This window comes from Cnephaeus nilssonii (assembly GCF_951640355.1).
Source record: "Cnephaeus nilssonii genome assembly, chromosome: 14".
NCBI lineage: Eukaryota > Metazoa > Chordata > Mammalia > Chiroptera > Vespertilionidae > Cnephaeus > Cnephaeus nilssonii.
Genome location: NC_137085.1, coordinates 51827626 through 51850274, shown reverse-complemented (window position 1 = coordinate 51850274; position 22649 = coordinate 51827626).

The following is a 22649-nucleotide window of genomic DNA, read 5'->3' as shown; positions in this document are numbered from 1 at the left end:
CAATGATTCTCTCTCACCATTGTTGTTTCTATCTCTCTTTCCCTCTCCCTTCCTCTCTGAAGTCAATAAAAAAAATATTTTTAAAATAAATCTGAATTCCTCTTTTTATAGATAAGAAAATTGAAATTCAGCAAATTTTATAGACTTACTCAGAATATTTGTGCCTGTCATTGTCTCTAATTTCAGGGAAGGATTTCCTTATCTTTTACACATATGAAAATCAGCAGTTTGACTATTTTTTAAAATATATTTTATTGATTTTTACAGAGAGGAAGGAAGAGGGATAGAGAGAAACATTGATCAGCTGCCTCCTGCACGCCCTCTATTGGGGATTGAGCCTGCAACCAAGGTACATGCCCTTGACAGGAATCAAACCCAGAAGCCTTCTTCAGTCAGCGGGCGGATGATCTATCCACTGAGCCAAACCGGTTAGGGCGCAGTATGACTATTTTAAATAGAGAACAAAAGGGAACGATAAAGTCAGACCAAGGAGACCAAGGAGATCTAGAATGAGAATGTGCTGACCTGAAACAATCCTATAAAATAAAAGGCTAATATGCAAATTGACCAAATGGCAGAATGGCCAGTCGCTATGACATGCACTGACCACCAGGGGGCAGACGCTCAATACAGAAGCTGCCTCCTAATGGTCAGTGCGCTCCCATAGGGGGAACGCCGCTCAGCCAGAAGCCGGGCTTATGGCTGGTGAGCGCAGCTGTGGTGGTGGGAGCCTCTCCCTGCTCTGTGGCAGGAGGGCAATAAGAAGTAAGGGGTCCTGGACTGTGAGAGCTCTGGACTGCAAGATGGATGTCTGAGTGCCAGCTTAGGCGGACATCCCCCAAGGGCTCCTGGACTGTGAGAGGGCACAGGCTGGGCTGAGGGACACCCCCCCCCAAGTGCATAAATTTTGTGCACTGGGCCTCTAGTGAATAATATAATCCAGTTACAAAATAGGTATTTTGTTTTTTCTTTAAATATTTGTTTGGGGAAAAGACACCACTCTTTTGTTTTTACACTTATCCTGCCATGAATTCATAGGGAATGGCTTCCAGCAGCTCAGGCTCCTTTCCATTGGTTCTCACAGAGTGCTTCTCAGGGCAGAGCAGGCTGACGTATCATTGAACCCAGACACCTTTGTCTTTGGCTTCCTTCTTTTTCTGATCATTTTCCTTCACATTTTTCAGGAAGCCATCTCAGCTCTTAGAGTGCTTACTATGCTCAATACGTACATTAATTCTCTTGGCAAGACTATTGCCCTTAACTTGCTTATGCACAACAATGCCCACCACATGCTGGGTGACATCGTAGACTCTTAAAGTTTTGCCATGGGAACATTTGTGGGGCATTCCTTTTTGAACAGTGCCCATTCCCTTGGTGTCTACCATATCACCTTTCTTGTAGATTCGCATGTATGTGACCAAAGGAACAACTCCATGTTTTCTAAAAGGCCGGTGCCTCTCCTCTTTCCCTTTGTGCTAGTCATTTGGGTGAATTACTGGGAGATGTTGGTTTTGGCCAAAGCAGTTTTAAGTAATTTATTTTCTGAGTTAAGTTACATTAGTGTGGCCTGTTGCTCAGGCGTGGTCAGAGAAGTAAGGGAAAGAGCCTGAGTGCTGGGAATCAGGACACCTAAGTTCTAGCCGCAACTCTGCCACTATAGTGTTTTACTCCTGGGAGCCTGGACACGTTACTCCAATTTCATGAAGCATTTTCTATTTGTTTTTCATCTGTCAAGTGAAGAGAAGAATTGTTGCCCTACTTGCCTCATGCTGCTGTTGTGAAGCAATAGACGTAGAACAAATGTGCAAAATTAACAGTGCTCTACAAATGATCACTGTTCTTACCATGATTATTAATATTTATGAGTAGTGCCCTTTCCACTGTCATCACTGGGGAAAGGGATCTTTGCTATCAACTTATTTCTCTCTTTTCTGAGCTACTCATTTGTTTTTCTCTTTTCTGAAACTTTTCCCAGCCAGTTTAGGTGTCTATCTGAGCTCAAGTTTTTATCCACCGGAGACAATCAGATGGATTCAGAAAGTACAAATGTTGGCTTTGTGTCACGGTGTACATGGCTTTCTCACTGGGACATATGCAAAGCTATTGACTTTCAACGAAGCCATCAAGACCGCTAAAACACTCTTGTTCCTAGATTTTTGCCCCTTCCAGTATCTGTTCTGATTCCCCACTTGCATGCCTCCTGGTTTTGTCCTTTTCCTCCTTTTTTCTGTATACCCTTTTTCAATCTGTAGCACCTGCTGATGTCAACACTATTAATTGTCACTTACCTGTACTTATGTCAGCAGGACATTTTTTCATTTCAGGAAATATGAAAATCGGAGTTGAAATGAACTATATAAAGCTGCCAGTTTCAGCTTTCATAGGCAGAAATAGAAGTTAAATCAATATGGTCTCTAAACAGCGTTGCTGAAATCTTATGCTAAACCAAGCATTTGTTTTATAACTGCAACCCTATTCAGTGATGGGTTCTTTGGGACTATGTTCCCCCATATTTAATTTGTATTCAGCGCTAATTTGGTTTATTACTTACAAAAATGACTGTCTTTTCTCTGCATGTTGAAAACTCCACAGAAAGGCCTTGTAGCACTCATATTATGCTATTGTCACCACAACATCATGGCCATCCCCAGCCGATTGTAGTACATCAGTATAATCACAATTGGAAATCAATTCAACATCACATTTCAGGGTCAAACTCTGGCCAAACAGTAGTCCAAAATGAAGGCTCATTATTTTAAAATTAATAATAGCATCACTCAAAATAGTGTGAACCCCTCAGTTTACAACATGAAGTTTGTGTTTGTTTTTATTACTTTTAAAATTATTACATGTGCTTTTAAAATTATTACACTGTTTTCGGTTGAGCAATTAGGAATCTTAAAATCCTAAGCAAAATCTAAAAAATATTTTGTTTTGCTGCCATATTCTTTAAAAGTCCACATGTCTATTCTTGGGCACAATTTTTAAAATTGATTTCAGAGAGAGGAAGGGAGAGGTAGAGAGAGAGATAGAAACATCCATGAGGGAGAGACATCATGGGCTGCTTCCTACATGCCCCCTTCTGGGGATGGAGCCCACAATGCGGTCATGTGCCCTGACTGGGAATCAAACTGGCTACCTCCTGGTGCGTGGGACAATGCTCAACCAACTGAGCCACACCAGCCAGGCTCTTGTGCACATTTTAATGATAACCTGTTGCTACCTTTAAGAAAACAGTCTTGATGCATTAAAAGTGATATGTCTTTATTAGCTACTAAAGATGGACCCCTCCATAAGAATTTCCTTGAACCTAATTATTTTACTCAAATGACATTCTGAACAAATGACTTGACTAGTACTGTCACATAAGTCCACTCTCTGTGTTAGAGATGAGCAACAATTGGTGAGTAGAACAGTACACCACCATGGTTAGTAATGTTTTTATCCATGCCTACATTCCCCAAAGATCTTGGTAAAATATTTCAAAAAATAACAAAAATACACCCAAAAAGAAAGGCATGTCCAAGTGCACTTGGAATAATTTGGATTTGTTTTTTTCAGGAAGATTCATGTTTCCAAATCCTCTGTTTGCTCCCATCCTAAAAACTTTAACAAACACTTACTGCTCTTTAAATGTCTAGACTTTAACGCGATGAACTTCTCCCATTTGACTGTCTAAGGCACCATGCCGCCTGCCAAGTCCTCACCCACAAGGACACCTAAAACATGCACACACTAGCATCTGGGCGAGATTGCTCAGCCCCCACGGTGACACATCGCAAATGCTAGTGAAAGGAGAAATGCTCACTTTTGTGGGTTCCAAGCCTCTACTCCAGTCTAAACACAGGCTGTTTCCTTTAAACCACCCTCAACAGCCTCCCCACAGCTGCTTCTGGCCATGACACAGCCACCACTTGCAGGATGGGGAGAGCAGAAATGGAAACAATCTGTTTTGCAAAGAAAGCAACTTTCCCAGCAAATTTCTGCATTGAGACCTTAATGCCACCATCCCAGTGTCAGCCGCTGTTCCTGTCTCTCCACAGTCAGAGGTGGGGGGGGGGGGGGGTGTGTGTGCTGATCTCCATTTAAACAACAACAACAGCCAAACTGCGGAAACTCAATCCCATTGTCTTGAATTGAGTGACTGCTTGAGTTCAAGTGTGAGAGGACTGTAGATTTCGAAATTACAGAAACCCAGAGTCAGTCTATGTTCAACTTGCTTTCGTTCAAGAGGGCCTGCTACCTTTAGTTTTAAAGTGTTATAGACCCAGGTTCAGAGTGATAATTGTGGTGCTCCTGGATTCGACCTCTTTTAAGTATATGCTAGATGATTTTATAAACCCCGCTCAGCAGATATATACTAGTAATCTTTTCATCTTACCTACGTCTCCATTAGCTCTGTACTAGAAGGCAGCAGCTTTAAAGAGAGAGAGGGGGAAAAAAATGTTTTGATATAGGAGTTTATGGAGGGAGACATTTGATGGGTGGATCACTGATGCAGATAATTCAAAACAATGAATTTCTATGAAGTGAAATTAAGCACCCTGTTTGTATTGCATTATTGCCAATTTTTCTTCTGAATTATATTTTGCTTTTTTCAATGAGCGATTGAAACATGAAAAGGTAGTCTTCTTATATATAAAACGAATGTATCTTGTTAAATAGTAAAATATGGCACATTATTTCTCCACTTCCAGTGGCCCTTCACAGATAGCTTGTCTAGCTAATATGCGGGATGTTCTGCATCCTGCATCATGATGCCACGGTTATCAATAATTGAATAATATATGTCATCAGTGGGGGAAAAGGTAAGCTGGCTGTTTCTGAGAATTGAAAAAAAAAATCCATCAAGATTTTATCCTTACCCAAGTCATATGGATTAGAAATTCAATTAGTTTATTTGGTGTGGAAAATGTAAGCTTACCCAACCTCATCCATTTTTATTTTTTTTTTTTTGGAATACCATTCTATACATGTACAGTGTAATGTAACATTTATTAACTTGATTGTTTTCCAGTTATTTAACTCAGCACATGCCATGCATAATGGTGATCTAAATTGCCATCTTCATTTTAAATAATTAATAATTTAATAATTATTTTTTTAAAATAAATAATTCAAATTATTGTCAAGAAAAGAGCTAGAACTGCCAGGATACCTGTGATGGGGTCAGTCTTCACTTAGGATTTCCTCTGTCACTCTCTCTGAACCTTCGGTGGCTTTCAACTTCCCTCTATTCCTAACTCTTTGCTTCCAAGTACAGGAGGGTTCTGGTGTCATTTTAAAAGTAAAAACAAGCTCCCTTTCCTTCAGGAGTTTATAATGCAACTGAGAGGCACACATCCCTATGTAGGAGAGAACATGAGTTAAAATGAATAATGTGGTAGAGATCATGCATAAGAGTAGAGGGCATGGGAAGTAAGTGTGACAATGGATAAGGTTAGAGAGCTTCCTGAAAAGAGTGGGTTAGTTCAGGGAAATTAGAAATGGATGTGGGTTAATGGAAAAGATTGGGAGAGGGCTTTTGACAGACATGATTCAGCCAATTAATCAGAGACACAGTGTCATAGATGTTGATCACAAGCTTGAACACAATCAGTGCTTAATTTATATAGCATTTTACATTTTATACAGTGTTCTGCCTACATTATCTCATTTGCTTTTGACCACGGTTGCATGATATAGACAGAAGAGGTGTTACTAATCCCTACTTGGTAAATAAAGAATTTGAGGACTAGAGAAGTTTGGGACCCAGCTTGAACTTCACATGGTAAGAAAGTGACAGGGATAGAATCAAATATTTTGTCGTCTAGCTCAGCATTCTCTCCAGTAGTGTGCATGTCCACCCTCTGAAGGTGCCAAATGTCTGCCAGGCTCCCATAGCCGACTCCTTCCTTCTTGGCCAGGCCCTTTCATCAGGGACCTATGGAAGCATTGTACAGCTAGCTACTGAGTTTGGGGTCCACCTTGAGGTGTGCCTCACCAAAAAGTGTCTATCTGTGTTGCTTTACTAGAACAGTGTAGCTCTTTATCAGGGTCCCCTTTGGGAATATCAGAAATCTTCAGTGTCAGCTACAAATCTGCTTGTATGTCTTCTGTGTCTGCTTTTAGAGCAGGCAACATTGGTATGTGACAGCTCATCTCAGAGTTTTACTTCATATTTCAAACCCCAGAAGTCCTTTCCAATCCCTTCAGTCTGTATGTTTTCCTCCCATTTAAATTCCAGCCAAGCTCAGACTGTATGTTCATGAACATTCTAAGAAAAAGGTACCTCTCTTTGGTAAATATCTCAAATATGTATTGCCTTTTCACTCATTTACCTGTTAGTCAGTCTTCATGCACCCTGAGAAGAGTGTCCAGGTCAAATGCTTCCTTTATGTTCTCCACAGCAGGGAGCCCAAGAACATTTAACAAACAGTTCTTGACTGGTGGATTTTGATCTCTGTTTCTACCTCAACCAAGTGAAATAATGCGATTATATTGTCAGAATTTCATTACAAAATTAAGTGTCACAATAAAAATGACTATCCGCAAATATGATTTATCATCATACATTTAACAGGATTTTATGTATTTTACTAGAGGCCCAGTGCACGTGAGCTCAGCGTCCCGCTGGCCCAATCGGCTACCCCGGCCACCCCGAGTCCCGCCCCCTGCGCCTCCCACTGGCCCAATTGTGGGCGTAGCGGAGTGATGGTAATTTACATATTACCATTTTATTAGGTAGGATAATTTCTTCTATTTAAAACCTTTCCTTTATTTTTTTTAAGTGGCATTTCTCTATAGTTAACTACATAAAATTGGAGCTAACATGTTTTGATCTCAAAACAACCATAGCTGTCCCTTTGCTTTTACCAATTTGATTGAAATTATAGTTGACCCTTGAATAACATGAGTTAGAACTGCACAAGTCCAATTATGTGGGTTTTTAAAAAATCAATATTTTCAGTGCTATAGATCTATTTTCTCTTCTTTATGATTTTCTTAACATTTTCGTTTCTGTAATTTACTTTATTGTAAAATACAGTATATAATGCATATTCCATACAAAATAAGTATTAATTGACTGTTTATATTGTTGGTAAGTCTTCTGGTCAACAGTAAGCTATTAGTAATTAAGTTTTGGGGGAGTCAATGTATGGATTTTGAACTGCATGGGAAGGGAGTCAGCACTCCCAATCCTCTCATTGTTCAAGGGTCAACTGTATGACTTTCTTGATCCATTTGTGATGAAAAAAAATCTGAATCTATAATATAGATTCTAAAGAACTAAAGGAGGTGTTTTGTGTACTGAGGGAAGCTTTAACACTGTACAAATTAATAGTAACTTCCCATAATCTTTCTGGGAGTTACATATACACAGGCCAATTGAATCATGAAATTAAATCTAAAATTATTCAAGTCACACAGACTATGGGATGACATTATTTTAGGATTATCTATGCCTCTTCATTAATCTACTGTAGAATAAACAGTTTTATTAACTTTTCCCCTAGCATTTGTGCATGGTGATAACTAGTTCTAATTTTTTTTTTTTTACTAAAGTTAGATATTAGATTGTGATTCTTTATAATGAAATTTCATTCATCACTGGGCCAGTGTTAAATTCCTAGTGTTCCATGTGCTATTTTAAGCTCGGGTAAAATTTCTGCCATCTATATTAGTTTCAGCAAATGAACAAACCACGAGCGTATACTTTCCTACCATATTATTTTAAGCATAATGTTATTAGAAGCTATTGTGCTTAGAGACAAAGGCAATCATGTCCCACAACCGATTCTGAAGGCAATGGGAAATTGAGAAAGTAGTTTAATAAACAGCTGCTTCCTTTGCCTTTTGAAAGAAAATCGGATTTATTTGAGCAGCTTTCTCCATATAATACAATCTACATGTTTTAAAGGCAGTCATGTCCCCCAGTTTATTCTCTTAAATGAAATCGTGACTGCTCAGAGCAGTCTTCCCCTGACTTGCCCCACGTCATTACTCTGATTTGTGGATTCGGACTGAAAAGAGATAGGGAATAAAATTCCACAAGTGCTTAGGATTTAGAAGAGCAACTGAAGTTTTAAATAGCTCTCTTGATTTTTTTTTTTTAAATAAAATTTTTACAAGAGCAAACTACAGGGGGCAGCAAATATTAAGAGGCTCTCAGGATCATGCTGAACCTTGGAACTAAAGATTTTTGGGGCTGCTCAACTTCTCTCTGACGGAAATGTCCATCTTTAACACGAGACATAATCGTTATCTCATTGCTTTAGTTTCAAGATACATAGGAGTTAAATCTAGGAGGCTTTTCCCATCTATCTTTATACAGTAAGTTGAGGTCCAGAGGTGTCTGTCACATTTCACAGTAGTCTTTGTCTTCTTTAAATTCTGCAATCAAGTGTGATGTGCTGAAGTGACATGGATTAAACACCTTGGGATCATCTGAGCATTAAAGTGAGGGCAATGGCACAGACACTGCACACATACAGGGTACGCAGTGCACTACAAAGGGCATTTTGTTCTCTACTTTATTTACTCAGGGTGAGATGAGCACTCTTGGGCTTTGCTGATACATCTCCCACACTGTTTGAGGTTTCATTATCTGAGGGAGTTTTCAAACACTTGGTATGTTTAAAATCAAACACACCATCACTGGCTTTCCCAAATAAAACTCGGCCTGTTTTCCTAAGGGCAGAGAAAGTGAGTACAGATTACCCATTAATAGTGTTGAACTTGACTTACACTTTTATTTTGAGGACCAAAGAGAGGGAGATTGCCAGACCCTCACTGGAGAGCTTTGATGTTATCCTGGTGCCGCGTAGAAAATTCTATCTCACGGGGAGGCTTGGTGTGGCCTCATCTCCCTTTTCTGGGAAAGTCTGAAAGGCAGAAAAGAAGCATTGTTATTCTTTCAACCACCTCAAACCCTATGTTTTAAAATATCAGCAGGTAATAGGAGGGTTGCAAAGCTCTTTAATTGCTGATAAATAGAATTACTGACATAGAGTAATGGCCAGGCACAAGACTTAAAGGCAGAAGCCAAATCTGTTTCCAACATAAACATTGACAACGTAAAGCTTGTGACGACTTACATGCTAGAGGACAGCGCTGACGAGGGGTAAGGAGTGAGGAGACTGGAGTTATACTTTGGTTTTGACATAGCAAATCTGCTGTGATCTCTGGCTTCATGTCTTGTTGACTATCACTGCCAACTGGTGCCATCTCTTATCTGTAGTTCTTAATTTGATTTACTCCTGTATTCCCTTTTCTCACAATGAAGTACTACAAATAAATAGCAAGGGACAGGAAATATAAAAACACCTATGAACCCATCAATCCAGAGCAAATAAATATTAATTTGCCATATGATCCTTAATTTTTTTCTTTTTCTTTAAAAAATATATTATTAATTTCAGAGAGGAAAGAAGAGGGAGAGAAAGAAACATCAATGATGAGAGAGAAGCATTGATCAGCTGCCTCCATCACGCCCCACACTGGGATTGAGCCCATAACCCAGGCATGTGCCCTGATCAGGAATTGAACTGTGACCTTCTAATTCATAGGTCAGCACTCAACCACTGAGCCACACCTGTCAGGCATTTTTTTTTTTCTTTATCAAATAGATTTTACACTTTTTTTTTTTGGCAATATAACATACATTCTGAAAAGTTAACCTTTTTTTTATAAACTGAAAACACCTATGTAACTGGAACCAAAATCAAGAAAGAAGACATTTTTACCAACACCAAGGAAGACCCACTCTGTACACCTAACAGACTCTACATTCCCCACCCCCAAGCCCCATCACCACAGAGGAGCCTATTATCCTGACTCCTACCAAGATACATTGGCTTTGATTTTGGGTTTTGTTTCTGTTTTATATAGTGTTTTTTTTTTAATTGGAATATATTTTTTATTATAGTCTTCACACTTTATAATACTGTTGGGAAGTATGTTGACTTTTATTATTTTTATTTTTTTAATAAATCTTTATTGTTCAGATTATTACAGTTGTTCCTCTTCCCCCCCCCCCCCCCCATAGCTCCCCTCCACCCGGTTCCCACCCCACCCTCTGCCCTTACCTCCCCCCACCCCACTCTCCTCATTCATAGGTGTACGATTTTTGTCCAGTCTCTTCCCGCACCCCCACACCCCTTTCCCCCGAGAATTGTCAGTCCACTCCCTTTCTATGCCCCTGATTCTATTATATTCACCAGTTTATTCTGTTCATCAGATTTTTTATTCACTTGATTTTTAGATTCACTTGTTGATAGATATGTATTTGTTGTTCATAATTTTTATCTTTACCTTTTTCTACTTCTTCCTCTTCTTAAAGGATACCTTTCAGCATTTCATATAATACTGGTTTAGTGGTGATGAACTCCTTTAGCTTTTTCTTATCTGTGAAGCTCTTTATCTGACCTTCAATTTTGAATGATAGCTTTGCTGGGTAGAGTAATCTTGGTTGTAGGTTCTTGCTATTCATCACTTTAAATATTTATTGCCACTCCCTTCTTGCCTGCATAGTTTCTGTTGAGAAATCAGCTGACAATCGTATGGGTACTCCCTTCTAGGTAACTAACTGTTTTTTTTCTTGCTCCTTTTAAGATTCTCTCTTTGTTTTTTGCCCTTGGGATTTTAATTATTATGTGTCTTGGTGTGGTCCTCTTTGGATTCCTTTTGTTTGGGGTTCTTTGCGCTTCCTGTACTTGTAAGTCTATTTCTTTCACCAGGTGGGGGAAGTTTTCTGTCACTATTTATTCAAATAGGTTTTCAATATCTTGCTCTCTCTCTTCTTCTGACACTCCCATAATTCGGATGTTGGTATGCTTGGAGTTGTCCTAGAGGCTCCTTACACTATCTTCATATTTTTGGATTCTTTTTTCTTTTTGTTTTCTGGTTGGGTGTTTTTTGCTTCTTTGTAGTTCAAATCTTTGACTTGATTCTTGCGATATTCTAGTCTGATGTTGGATCTCTGTATATTATTCTTTATTTCAGTCAGTGTATGCTTAATTTCTACTTGGTCCTTTTTCATATCCTCAAGGGTCTCACTAAATTTATCAGCGGTTTTTAGAAAATTCTTGAAAAACCTTATAACCGTGGTTTTGAACTCTATATCCAGTAGTTTACTTTCCTCCATTTCTGTCATTTGTGACCTGTTTCTTTGTCTCCTCATTTTGGCTGCTTCCCTGTGTTGATAGAGTGGCTTTGTGTGCTAAGTGTCCTATAGGGCCCAGTGGCTCAGCCTCCCCAGTTACCTGAGGTGGACTCTCTTGGTGCACCACTTTGTGGGCTGTGTGCACAGTCTTGTAGTTAAGCCTTGATTGTTGTTGGTAGCACAGGGAGGAATTGACCTCCAGGCCAATTGGCTGTGAGAATCAGCTGTGTCTACGATGGGAGAACTGTGCTGGAGATACCCTGATGGGGCAAGACTTGCTTCAGTGGGGCTTTGGTGCTCACAGAGTCTGCCCCCTGAGTGTGTCCCTTATGGATCTGAGGAGTTGTAATCTGGATGATCCCACTCTGACCATTGGGTACACTGGTTCTTGGATCTCTAAGGAGGTGCTAATTTAGCCTCTGCCTGAGGCCACCCAGCAGGAGCTACGGAGAGATCTGCAGATTCCTCTTCTTTGTTTGGGTTTTGGAGGTGCCCTGATGAGGCCCAGCTATGAAGCAATGCAAGCTGCTATGGGGCCTTGGGCCTTCTTTTGGATGTTCTGGGTCTCTCTGACCCAGCTGCAGTTTGATAGGTAATTTTAGATTGTAAAGGGCCAAGCCATTCATATGCAAAAGCCTCTGCCCACAGCTTGGGTGGGGCGGGGTCTCAGGGAATCCACAGGGCAGAGCAAACAGCAATGGCTGATCCTCAGCCCTGCCTTAAGAGGCCCCCAGGTCTCAGTGTCCCTTGGTAAACGCTGCAAGCACCTCTGAGAGAAAGCCCCCCTCAAGTTCCGCCCGATGCCAGACAGTCCAATTTTTCCCAGTATGAGTCTGGGTCCCCAGAGTCTCACCCAGAACTGGAGTTCAGAGCAGTTGGGAGCTTGTGTCTCCCTCTCGATTGAGAAAGACAGCTGCATACTCAGTTGCCAGCCCTTTCCGTGTGCGCGCGCCTCCATACCTCTGCACTTTACTTCCGCACCTCCTCTGAGTCTCAGTGTGCTTTTCTCTTTCCTTCTAGTTGTAGAATTTCCATTCAGCCAGCCTTCCTGTGGTTCTGGATGATGTCCGTTTTGTCTTTTAGTTGTAGTTTTGAAGTGGTTGTGCAAGGTAGCAATTTCAGGTGTTTACCTATGCCGCCATCTTGGTTTCTCCAAGTTGTTTCTGTTTTATATAAATCACACAGTATGTACTTTTTGCTGTCTGGTTTCATTTGCTCAACTTCCTGGATAAGCAAATTAAATCTGTGAGATCCATTCATTCAGTTGTGTGTAGTCGTAGAGCCTTTATTCTTGGTGCTGCATGGTATTCCATTGTCTGCATATCTCCCGAATTATTTTACAAAATAAAATGTTAGGGATACAAGATACAATAAGTGTGAGCTATGTATCCTTTCTATCTATTGGTTTTGACTTAGTCTACATAAATAGATCTATCCATTAATTATATGTAAAAACTGTTCTGTGTGCTTTGAATTTTACATCAGTAATGTCTTACTACCTATACATATCATTTTCCAACTTGCTTTTCTTCTCTCAATATTAGGCTAAAGATGTGTTTCCATTTTTGTACATGTATACTTAGTCTGTTTCACTTCTGGATAGAGGTCCACCGAATATACTACATTTTAAATCCTGGATCCTGTCGATGGCCACTTAGGTTAGATCCTCCCTGTGTTAATGCATGGTGCATTCCTGTAGGTGTAATCTCTGGTCAGAGTGTGTGCTCACCTCCACCTTTCCTGCATAGCACCAAACTGCTCTCAAAACAGGTGTGCAGAAGACTGTTAACAGATGCCACTTCACACGCGTCAACACTTGCAATTATCAGATTTATACATGTTTGTTTGTGTCTTATTGTTGTTGTTGTTGTTTTTGCCAGTTTGCTGGGGGCGGAAAGGCATGTTCCTGATGGCTAGTGATGTTGGGCTTTATGGTCCTTTCTTGCTCATTTCACTTTCTGTCTCTCCACAAGCCTTTGTTCCCCCTCCCTTGCCCAGCACTCAGCTTCCTGCTGTACTTCCCTTGCAGATTTTACAGGTGGCAATACCGACTTTTGTCTCTTTCTCTCCCTTCTTAATTAACAAAAGGGAACTGTCATCCAACACAATGCTAATTGATCCAATGCTAATCTGTTCACCTATTCTCTTTGTCATCTCCCTCCTGTCTCACTGTAGTTGGCCTCTACTACGCCATTGAAATAGACATCAGGATTACCAATGACATATTAATTTCTTTGACTCACTTGATTGTCCTCATCTTACTTCAATTCTATTCTATGATCCCCCTGCCTCTACCTCATCATATACTCTTCCCTCATTTATTGAATACTTCGTGGCTTTTCATTTTTCTGCATCTTTGCATGTCTACTACCTGGTAATATTACTCCCTCCTCTCAACCTCAAAATTAGTGGTTCTTTTTGTGAGCTCATATAGAACCTTGGCAGCACCATAACACACACACACACACACACACACACACACACACACACACATGCTCAACCATTGTACTATAATTTCAATTAACTATGATAAGAGAGTCTGAAGGATTTGAGTTTCTTGCATCCCCAGTGCCTAACCCAGAGTCTTGGCAAATGTTTGTGGAATGAGTCAATACATTGATACATTAGGCATTTCTCTGGATTTTCTTTCAGTTCTAGCTCACCAGTTCAGAGTTTGTGGTCATGAAAATGGAGCCTCTTTCTTCCCATACTGCCTCCCCCATGCATTGGTATGAGTTGTTTTCTTCTACTGGAGGAGTCTTTTGCTAGAACCCAAGGGGTTCTGCCCTGGTCTGAACAAAATTCCTGTCCTAAGAAGAGATACAGCAGCCTGGATGGAGGAACCAGTCACACTGAATCAATCCCCCTTAGGACTGAGGACAGCAGATGGGGAGATAATGCCCATTGTGGAATTGCATTCCTTCTCTTCCATTCCCTGAGCCCACAACACTGAGAAAAGAAAAGTAGGAAGCGAGGAAGAGGAAAGAGGAGAGTATAGGAATGAATTGGAAGAAAGTAAGAGCTCACAAGGGGAACCCAGCCAGTATGATTCAGTGGTTGAACATTAACCTATGAATCATGGAGGTCACAGTTTGATTCCTAGTCAGGGCACATGCCCAGGTTGAGGGCTGGATCCCCAGTGTGGGGCGTGCAGGAGGCAGCTGATCAATGCTTCACTCTCATCATTGATGTTTCTATCTCCCTCTCCCTTCCTCTTTGAAATAAATAAAAAATATATATTTTAAAAAGAGCTCACAAGGGGATGTTAAGGTGAAGATAATCACAAGGGTGTTTATCCCACTCAGAAGAGCAGGGATAAAATTAAATTCACAGACAGATATACTTTTATTTAGGTCACTTAAGTCCGCCCCCTGCAAGACTGCTGGATCCCACGGTGGCTTCACAGAGTGATACTCTTTTGTTTCAAGCCGTTTCAAGAACTCCGTGGCCATTTCTCGTAAATGTTTTTGCCACCTCACTCCTGGTAAAAGGCGCCATCCACACATGACTTGGCCCAATCTTGCCCTGTAAAGTGTGTGAGTATATCCTGCTTCTATTGATACAGGTAACTAGCAGGGGGCAGAATTCAGGGAATTGTATGGCTTCCCTATTAAGAAGAAATTGCTGTTTTCCAAGAATCAGAACTTGCTACTTTTGAACTGTATTTAGCTAATTCATGCATATAACAAAAGGCTCTTGTGTGTGTTAGCATTGTCTTTTAAAGATCTCATTTCTCCATGTGTTAATGCTTACTTAAAAAGAAAATTTTAGATTGATTCAAAGCATCCTGCCTATTCTCAAAGACCTTAATCCTTATTTTAAAGTAATAAATTTCACTTAAAAAAAAACACAAAAAACAACAACACATGATTTATTTCCATTTTACAATGATAAACTTCATCCCATCAGTAAGCTTAAAAAACTGTTGAACTCGATCGAGTACTGAAAAGCCCTCCTTCTCATTTCCTCACCGAGACAAGGCAGCTGTTGGCTGTGGCCCCCTCGCCACCGCATTTGAGCTGCTTTCACAAGGAAATAACAAATGAAAATAGGCAATTATAATCGCAACTTGCCTCCTAGAGCCCAATGTTCCTGGAAAAACTGCTGTGCTATTTCAAGAGCAGATAGATGATCTGCTTGCCTCCAGTGGTAGGGAAGGCCAGGCTCTCTTAAAGAAAAGTCAAATGTAGCACAAAATGGGAATGGAGATCGCTCTAGGAATAGAGATCTTTAAGGACATCTGGAAGTAGCTACCTAATAAGTATATGAAAATAAAGAACTTTCCAAGTAAAGGCCCAAGCCACCCCTTGTTTAATACACTTTTCTTTCCTTCCTTCTTTCTTTCTCCCTCTCTCTCTCTCTCTTTCTTTCTTTCTTTCTTTCTTTCTTTCTTTCTTTCTTTCTTTCTTTCTTTCTTTCTTTCTTTCTTTCTTTCTTTCTTTCTTTCTTTCTTTCTTTCTTTCTTTCTTTCCACATGGCCATGCTGACTTGACCCCTGACCCAAGAGAATAATTCTACCTAGAGACAGCTCTGTGTCATCTGTGAGTCTCCAAGTAAAGATGAAGGAAATCACTATCGACTTAGTTGACAAAAATCTCTACCAGAGCCCTAGCTGGTTTGCTCAGTGGTTAGAGTGTCAGCCCTTGGACCAAAGGGTTACGGGTTTGATTCCTGGTCAAGGGCACCTGCCTCGGTTGCAGGCTCAATCTCCGGCCCTGGTCTAGGTGTGGCAGCCAATTGATATGTCTCAAACTGATGTTTCTCTCTCTCTCCCCCGCCCCACTCCTACCTACCCTCCATACTCTAAAAAAAGTCAATGGGAAAAATATCCTCGGATGAGGATTAAAAGAAAAAAAGAAATCTCTGCCAGAGACCAGTGACTTCTTAGACAAATAGGGACATCAAATGGAAAAAAGTAAGGCCTCTAACTCCCTAGCACAGTGGTCGGCAAACTGCGGCTCGCGAGCCACATGCAGCTCTTTGGCCCCTTGAGTGTGGCTCTTCCACAAAATACCACGGCCTGGGCGAGTCTGTTTTGAAGAAGTGGCATTAGAAGAAGTTTAAGTTTAAAAAATTTGGCTCTCAAAAGAAATTTCAATCGTTGTACTGTTGATATTTGGCTCTGTTGACTAATGAGTTTGCCGACCACTGGCCTAGCATATTACACCTGGAAAAGAACAGTTTCCTAATCTATCTAGCTAATGTTGCCCTGCTGTATGTATGTTTCATTCACAGTCCATTTCATACAAAATGCTATACAAGTCTTTTTTTGTTGCCCTTGATAAAGGGCATCAATGCCAAGGTAGATATTTACATATTTTTGATAAGAATATTCTCTGGAATATATTTATTTTTATCATGTATTCAATTCAAATATGGGAATAGAGTTAGGCTGTGTGACCTATCACTCATTCATTCACTTATTAATTCAACATCTACCTATTATGTTGCCTACTGTGTACAGGGACCTTATTTAAAGCTGAAGATTCAGAGTTGAACAAGACAAATGTGTTATGTAATTGTAACCCCCCCCCCCACACACACACACACACACACACTCTCTCTCTTTCTCATTTTCTCTCCTTCACTCCCTCTATTTCTGATTTTGTTGAATATCACATCATCATCATCATGTAGATGTCCAAGCCACAATCCAGGAAACCATCCTGGCTGAAGCTCTTCCCTCCTCTTCATTCTACTAAAATACATGCCTTGGTCCACACCCTCGTGGCTTTCTGCCTGGACATTGCAATAGCAAGGACACAGATCTAATAATAAACGGGCAATGAATTCTCTTATTTACTATTTTGGGAACAGCTAACTTTTTGCATTGAATAATACAATTGATATTCACAATCATCCTATGAAGAAGAGATATTCTCACCTCCACGGAAGAGAAAAAGCGGAGGCCAGAGAGGTTCCAGGAGCTGCTTAAGGCTTTCAAGTTAGTAAATAAGAAGAGCCCGGATTTTAATAAAAGGCGTTTTGAGTTCAAAGTCCGTGTTCTCTCTACTCTGCTGCACTGTTTTGCACCCACTGTGGTATTCCCTGATTGTGCTTCTCTTTCATGGAAGTTCCCAGTAGATGCTCCTTCTTACACACCATTAGCTCATCTCTCCGCGGTGATATTTTATATCTAAGGTGAAGCACCACAGTTAGAAGCAACCGTAAAAGAAAGAAAGAAAAAAACCTCAAGGTGAAGCACTTCATCTTACAAGAATGGACTGTTAGATTGTAGTCCCTGCAGTGGGGGAAAACCCTTTAACAAAAGCCCCTCTTGTAAATGGCATTGCAGTTTCACAGTGGGCGAGAGGAGATACTGTTTTTCATCTTTTTGGTTCTTTGTCTGAAATCTCTTTACAACCAGAACAGTATTGTTTTATGTTACCTTTTTAGTAATGACAGAGCCAGAAAAGGGTATTTAGTCTTCAGAAAACAGTTTGAAGACTGTACCTGGGATATAATTTCAGGTGTTCAAATGATATCACCCAATTATACAATAAATGTAAAAGCACTTTGGAAATGATAAATGGCCATGTAAATGAAAGGTGTCATGATGTTGGTAGGTAAACATAGTCTTTCATGTGGTATTTGATGAGTGGACTTTTTAAAGAAAGCAAGAACAACGTAACCAATGCCACCTGATCATTCCATTAAATAGTGAGTAGCATCATTTTTCTTCCTTTAAAATTTTCACATTGAAAAATGCAACCATTTTGTCTAAAGTCCCTGTCTCTGTGGGTATGTATAATGAATTTCTTAATGTGTCACATGTTCAGTGCAATAAATCCTGTGGTTTTCTAGGAAGCAAATTCCAGTACGTTCCAGTGTGAAAAGATAAGACTCGAGATCAAAGGGCTGATGCGCTATTTTTGCAATTTGTTTGCATACATTGTTGACATTAGCCGTAGGAAAATCATACAGGGCAGATCCTTCTCTTATGTGTATTGTGCATTTTTTAAGTGGCAGTTGTGAAAGTGAGTGAGGGATCAACCATTAAAAAGTCTTCAAGAGGTAGTTTTGTTTTCTGCAAGTGTAGATTTCATAACAGCTTCCTTTGAAGTAAAAATCTCATCTCCTTGTAACAGGAACAGGTTTGAAGAAACAAAGCTTCAAGAGGTTCAGATGGGCTGTAAAAAAATGTTGTAATCTCCTACAGGAGAGATGTGATTTATAAGGCAATGTATTTTTTATGACACATCAGTGTTTGCAACAGACCAGGCCAGCAAGTAAGAAGTTCAGCTTTAAAAGGAAAGAGCAACCACATAACTTTCCTTTACAGGTGTCATTTGGCTTAAGACAACCTTTGTGAACCCACTGACTGAATCATTTTGAATGCGTGCAAGTGGGGTTTGTGTAACAAATGTGTACTTCTTCCATCTGTGTGCTGGAGCCGGCACCACACTGCCAAATTGGTTTTTAATGAAATAGACAAAAAACGCTCTGTGCATGTCCGTGTTTGACGGGGGTCTTAAACCAGTCTTGGGGGCCTTGACAGAGCTAGGTTTCTCTCATCAGATACTCACTTTGAAAAGAGGCAGCAGAGAGTAATGGTTAATGGCATGGGTTATGGGGGTCAGACAAACCTGGGTTCAAAAGCCACTTCTGCCATATACTAGATTGATATGACCTGGGGTGAGTCACTTCCTTAACATTTCTGCACCTCAGTTCACTCATATGTAAACTGGGAATAATAAAACCACCCCAGAGGGTGATTTTGTGCATTATGCAATATTATACACTTTAAATGTTTGGTTTTTAAAATATATATATATATATATTTTTATTGATTTCAGAGAGGAAGGAAGAGCGAGAGAGAGATAGAAACATCAATGATGAGAGAGAATCATGGATCTGCTGCCTCCTGCATGCCCCCCACTGGGGATCGAGCCCGAAGCCCAGGCATATGCCCTTGACCAGAATAGAACCTGGGACCCTTCAGTCCGCAGGCCGGCGCTCTATCCATCGAGCCAAACCGGCCAGGGCACACTTTAAATGTTTAACCCAGTGTCCAGTGCATGGTAAGTAATCAGTGAAGACTTGATGTTATTTTTCAGGCCTTTACAAAGCACTGAGTGAGTGACTACTATGCACCAGAAAAAGTATGTAAGTGTAGTTTGTGTGTTAGCGTATCTTCAAGTATGGCTGCACACCCCCCACCACCACCTCTGCATTATATGAAAATGTATAATTAGGATTTTTAAGCAGCTTCTAACCACCAGCACATTGGCACACAACAAGCATGTTTGCACTGTTGCACCATGCAGAGTTTGTTTACTTGGCAAAATGCAGCTTATGCAGCTGCTTTACACACCCCTCAGACAGGGAGTGTGCGGGTGGCAGAGTGAACTGAGCTCTGGAACTGTTTTTGGTTAGAAAGTGACATCATTTTCAAAGTTGGATTGTTTGAATTATTTTTTGAATAAGTTTTAAATACATTTGTGTAGTTATTGAAGAAAGCTTGGGCAATTCAGCAAATGTCCCTCCTTTACCCCTACTCTTCCTGCTTAAATCTAGCCAATTAGAACTTAAAAAGAAAAAGGCTGTAAAGTAGCTAAATTCAAAATTCCTAACATCTACATCATGGTATGGGTATCTGGGTTAAAATATATGTCCTGGAACATAATAACCATATGCTCTAAAATATAATGGCTATAGCAGTATAAGCCAACAGGGTAAGTCTTCCTTCTGCCCACAGACATAAGCATTACAAAGGGGTTCCCTGAGGCAATTACATAGTGAAATGCCATTATGCGTACTTCCCACGTGTACTTACGGCTGTGCTGTATAGCACTGAACATCTGTACGAAAATCAGAAAGTTCAATCAACTCTCCAGATGTCCCCAAGTATCAACGTATTTGGCTTATGGACAAAACAGCTGGACTTTTGTTTTTCATTTTATTTTCTTCCAGATGTTCGTCTCTTGTAGACACAGCCTCGGTTGGAGTTCTTTTCTACTGCTCACCTTTGGGATTATAACTGAATTACTGAAAAACCAAAAGGTTTACTACAAAATTGTTTCTTCTGTGTTGAAGGAGGATGTAAGTCAAAGATCTGCCTAATCACACGTAGGTGTAGGTAATGAAGAACCTACGGGGAGAGAGCAAGTATGGAAGTTATTTGCTTCATGAAAGAAAAATGTTTAAAAAAAGAAATTTCAAGAAAAATAAAATCCTTCTTATTTTGGTTTATAGAAAGTATGTGATCAGATATTGGGAAGTTCAGGATTTCCAAAGGTTGAGTCAATGTAGTAGAGTGGAAAAACACAGGATTGCCATCGGGAAATCTTGGGTGTGAGTTCAGATTCTGTCCTTGACTTGTGACATTGGGATCCTTGGCTTCCTTTAAGGCGATCAACCACTCCAGTGTGCTTGGCACTCCCCAAGTTTTAGCACTAAAAGCCCCATGCACGGGAAACCCCTCAGTCTCAGGCAAATGGATGAGGGTAATAACTTCATTAGAGTGCTGTGGTGCAGACTGGTGAATAAGCAAAGCATCTAAGGCCGTCAAGAAGTACAGGGTTCCCAAATGGGAACTATTATCATCAGTATAAGCCTCATCCATATGTCCTAATTCTGTTTCCTTTCAGAGCACAGGCTTGTCTGTTTCCATTTTACTCAACACAATCAACACTTCACTTGCATTATGATAGCCACAGAGAACTGATTCCATCTCATTCTCAAAAGCACTTAAATTCTACACTGTATGCTCCATCATTGACTCAATGATCATGAACTTTTCTTCATACTCACTGGAATCCAAGAGATAACTTTTGGTTTCATCCATACTATTATAGTTTTGATGTACATTGTGGAAACTCCAGTGTCCACAGAGAGCCTGACACATAGTGGACCTTCGACAGATACTTGTTAAATGAAATAATGATGCATGAATAAAAAGTAAAAAATATATAGGTTGAACTATGGCAAACCAGTAGAGTGAACATTAAAGTGGGACCCTTCTCTACAAACTCATCATTTTTTAAATTTATTTTTTAAAATTGATTTTTAAAGAGAGAAGAAGGGAGAGGGAAAAAAACATCAATGTGAGAGCGAAACATTGAGCCTTCTGTATGCCCCCTACCACCACCACCCCCTACTGGGGGGTCAAGCCCCAAACCTGGGCATGTGCCCTGACTGGCAATCAAACCAGCAACCTTTAGGTGCATGGGACTACACTTAACCAACTGAGCCACACCAGCCAGGGCCAAACTCATCATTTCTCTCAAGGATTTCATTTTATTTACTGTAGAAACATTACTGTCTTTATGAATCAAACAGGTATATTTCCTTTCCAGAAGCTTTAATATACCAATTGATCTTTACCAACTAACCAGTCTAGTCGGCTTCCTCCACTCTCTAACCCCATATTGTTCTCTGGATCTCAAGTCTCTGTTTACTCTCCTGCTGTGTTGAAACATCCACAGGCCCGTCTTTAGCCTCATCACTTGGTCCAGCTCCAAACTCAAACATCCTCCTCTTGAATATTTCAGATTCCTCTCTTAGTTCATCTTATTCTACCCTCTGGGTTACTCATTTTCCTGTGTCTTCCACTTCAACTAAGCCCTGCCCCTGCTCCCAGACCTCCCAATGCTGCATTGTCAGAGGCTACACCTAAATAACAACAGACCATCAAGCCACGTCTTTTTTCTTTTCTGCCTTGCAACTCAGGACCCCCTTTCTCCAGGAAGCCTTTTACTGTGAGTCCCACCCAATGTCTAATCTACCATGGCATCCCAGCCATAACCTGGGAGTGCAGGCTGCCAGAATGAAACAGAGATAGAGTGTGAGTGACAATCTTGCATGACATTAAAGAAGTAGGTCTGCTTCTCTAACCCTTGATTGCTCTTCTGAAAAAATGAGGATAAGAATGGTACTTGTGATAAAATGGGAATAATAATGATGGAAACTAACTGAGGTAAAATAAATAAAGCTTGGATAGAGCAGACAATTCACTCACTCCTATTCATCCTAATATTCCTATCATATATAAGACTGCCTACTTCACTTTCTAAAAATTCTGTAAAAGAAAATAATTGTGAGAATTCTTGAATACCTATCTCCAAGTATTTTGGCTGCCTTTGGGAGGCTCCTAATAGTCATTGCTAGACTCTAGAAGCTTTAGAACCCCAGTTGGTTAGGAAAGAAGGTTTGTATTTGGGATGGACTTAGGTTCCCTGAATTACTTTAAAAATGAAAGTACAAGATCCAAATGAAAGAAAGCTTTCAGTGGGGAATTTTCAGGACCATAGGGAGAAAGCTTACACTCCTGACCTTTCACCTTAGCATTTTTCTCCCTTCTACTTTCAAGCAGTGAATAATCAACATGTCAGAGTTCATTTAGATCCAAATCCAATTAAGTCTGACCTTAGGGATAGTTACTCATAGCTGCCAGCAGGTGTGTGCTTGGAAGAAATCATCATCCGTGCCCTTTGTTCCGTTTTTCAATTACCCAAGTTTATGACCCTGACCAATTAAGCCTAGAAACTCCACCCATTGAATATCG